The following is a 3,678-nucleotide window of genomic DNA, read 5'->3' as shown; positions in this document are numbered from 1 at the left end:
TCTATCTGGATCACCACTTCTGGGCAGGGATGAGAAGCACACAAAGGAGCGAGAGCATGCATTCATTTTTTAACAAGTTTATCACCCGGAACAGCTCGCTTATTCAGTTCGTCAAACAATACGATAATTGCCTCGGAAGCCGGGAGCAGGCAGAGAGAGAATCAGATGCTGCAGATTTTCATACGGTCATTCCGTGTGCAACCAAATCCTCCATTGAAGCTCAGTTTCAAGATGTGTACACTCATCAAAAGTTTAGGGAAGTCCAAGCGCAATTCAGAGGAAGGGCGAATTGCATCACCAGATTAACGAATTCCGCTCTAGGCTATTCAGTATACAAAGTCGGAGAACAAGTTTCCAGCTCAATATTCAACAAGTTTGTGGTTACTTACGACTCAGTTGCAGCCAAGGTAAAATGCCAATGCTTATTATTCGAGTCGAGAGGTATACTTTGTCGTCACGCACTAAGCGTGTTAAGCTTTGAACGAGTAAGCCAAGTGTCACCGAGATATATACTGGAACGATGGAGCAAGAAGGTAAAGAGGCGACACACACACATCAAGAGCAGCCACGATGAGCCACTATTGGAGCCAAGAAGCAAGAGGTTTGACCAATTGGTTTTTCGTTCACAAAATATTTGCGAATTTGCATCCGAATCAGAGGAGCTGACTGTAATTCTGCACCGTGCGTACGATAACATCATGGCTGAGATGGAATCATTAAAAGCCAAAAGGAAGGGGACATCTTCTTTATCTCACGAAGACGCCAACTTGGAATCCGTTAACGAGCTTCAAAGCCCGCCAAGGATTCGAACAAGAGGACGTCCAAAAAATAGGCTAGGTTCAAAGTTGGACAAACAGATCGCAAATGCCACAAAGAAGAAGAAAACGAAAGTTTTAAGCGAGGTAAAAGTAATGTTCTTTAAATTTGTGGTGATTGAGTTTATTTTTCTCGTTAATAGTTTAGCTAATATGTGAGTTTCTTATATTCAGATAAACTTGTTTGATGCCGCATCAGTGGTGCATTCAAATTCTAGCCAATATCAAGGACATGTTATGAATTATCAGTTCAGGGTACCAGGAGCAGGGGATAACTCTTTGGTTGTATAGTTACAGAATTTGGGTGTAAAAGCACTGTTCTTTTGGGTGTATTTTTCTGAATTTTCTTGTGATTCACATTTTACATATAGATACATATATATAATATTAGGGTTCAGGGTTTTAGGGTTTACAGGTTAGGGGTAAGGGTTTAGGTTTTAAGTGTTTAGGGTTCAGGGCGGGGGATAGATTTCAGGGTGTATATTCAACTTTTGTTGGGTGTAAAAAATCGCAGGTTATGGGTGTATATTTGATTTGATGTTTTTCTTCATATTATAGTACCTGTAATTCATACATTTTGAATACAGCACAGACAGTTTGGGTGTATATTGAATCATATCTATGGGTATTTTTCATTTCAGAGAAAATATAAGGTCTAGCAATATCAAACCACCGAATCCCAGATCCCTCACAATCGCCTTCTTCTCCTCACTCATGTTTCTGAATTTATCACTTAGGAGATGTGTGGCACACTTAAGGTCTTTTGTTTGCTGTAAGACAAAAATAAAATTCTACCAGAAGATCTAGAACAACAAGAACAGTAACACCTACAAGAACGAAGAAGAACAGTGTAACATAGAACCAAGAATAACAGTAAAACCTAGAACATTATAAACTGTAAAATGAGATGTAGAGCAAGAAGAACAGTGAAACATACAACAACGTAGATGAACAATAAAACCTAGTTCGTAATCCGGAAAATATACAAGAATCGTAATGTAACGTACCTTGAGTATTATAGCTTTGTTTTCTCTGGAGATTCTTGATCGAGAGTTTGATGGTGTGTTGATGGAGGTTTCGAAGGTTAGCGACGAGTTGTATATCTTGATTTTCGAATTTTGCTCGAAAATGGAAGGGTTGCGTTTTCTTTGAATTGCTTTGAGAAGTTGAAGAGTCTGCCATTAAGGGGTGGTTTACTCGAAGCGAAGCGTAACCGTTTGAGTGGGAGCGCGTGAATGTTACGCTCCATTCAATCTAATTAGTGCGCGTCTGGAATGTGTGTAGGCTTGGGGCTTGTAAGACTTGTAAGGCCTTATTGCTTGTATGTGTAGCAGGCCCGTTTTTTTTTGAGTAAAGTATTGTTTTTGTTCTTGATGTTTGCAAAAAGTATAAAAAATACTCCCAAGTTTTAATTTGTATCAATTTTATCCCTCAAGTTTTTGAATAGTAACAATTCTACCCTTGGCTCCTATCAACGTTAAAATTGAAAATGGACGTTAGTGACTTGGCAGTCTGACTTTTCTGACGTCTGTAATGGCTAACCAACGTCTTGTGCTTTTAAGACCAACATTTGTTATGTTTTTGTATTTTGAATTGGGTTTATCCCTCTTAATTTATTATTGAAAATATGCTAACTAGCAGGATTATATTATGTCACTTTTGAAAAAGTGTTAATTGTGACAAATAATGACCTCTAAGTTATAGGCTATATTGATGTAATGGACAAGTTCAATCTCTCTTATTTGAAGTGAAAATGTTTCCCTTATATTTAGTTAGAATTTTTTGCATTAAATGTTTATGTATTATGTAGTACAAGACACAGAACACAGGGATAAAATGACATGTTCAGCCTAATTTTTAAGTCAAGGGTACTTTTGAAACATTAATAAAACTTCAGGGACGTTAACATTACAAAATCTTCGACTTGAGTACATAGATGAAACATAATTCACTATTTTCACTGCAACTACTTACATTTCTTTGCTAAACTACACCTGCCATCTCTCTCAATGCTAATATCCCAGTTTTATCTGGATTCCAACCCTACCCCATGAACAACACACAAAAAAGACCATGCTCCATCCCAATATACCAATAGTTGTAGCAATCGATAATTTGCATTTTGCATAAAACAATTTGGCTTTCAAAGTGGAAATCTTCATTTTCAGTCTTGCAACCTCAGCATCTTGCATTGTTATTTCACCATTTGCCCAAGTAAAGAAGGTGCATCCCTTCCCAATCTGCAACATAAACGCCAAGAACTTGAAGAGTTGCATAAGCCTATATCAAAATACAAATTGAACAGCACATTTACATCATAGTATATACAACCCCAAAATCTGCGTCCTGGATTTTCTACTATCTTTGACTACCTCAGGACAAGAAGCTCCCCACAATTGCACATAAGTGTTTGTCGTCGCCTACTTTTTTGTGATGATGTTGAACTCTAAGGTAGCGTTTGGTGGAGAGACAGAGACGAAAAGACTGAGATTGAGAGACAGAGACTAAGAGACAGGGATTGAAATAAATCTCAATATTCTGTTTGGTGCAAAATGGAAGACAGAAATTGAAACAAGAATGAAACTCTAATTTAATTTGCACAAAGGGTAAAATTGGAATTAATTAATTGAAATGAAAGTATTTTAGGTATAAAATGTTATTAAAGTTTCAGTCTCCATCTCTAAAAATTTCAGTCCCTTGTGTCCCTACTTTTTGGAAGTACTGAAATACTGAAATTTTAGAGACAGAGACAGAAATTTTAGTACCAGTCTCTGAACTAACAAACACGATACTGAGTCTCAGTCTTTCAGTCTCTGTCTCAATATCTCAAAACAAACGCTACTTAACAAGCCATAGTTTGGGA

The 3,678-nt window shown here is 37.2% G+C and overlaps 1 long non-coding RNA gene across 1 annotated transcript; it reads left to right on the top strand.

The window, feature by feature from the left end:
• On the top strand, window positions 848-1,179 carry LOC110267856. The gene is made up of 2 exons (XR_002355796.1): window positions 848-902; window positions 1,070-1,179. It is a non-coding gene; the product is annotated as an uncharacterized LOC110267856 (long non-coding RNA).

The sequence above is a fragment of the Arachis ipaensis genome, chromosome B02 (genome assembly GCF_000816755.2).
Source record: "Arachis ipaensis cultivar K30076 chromosome B02, Araip1.1, whole genome shotgun sequence".
Lineage (NCBI taxonomy): Eukaryota > Viridiplantae > Streptophyta > Magnoliopsida > Fabales > Fabaceae > Arachis > Arachis ipaensis.
Note: the sequence above shows the minus strand (reverse complement) of the source record. Positions and strands in the feature narration are given on the sequence as shown.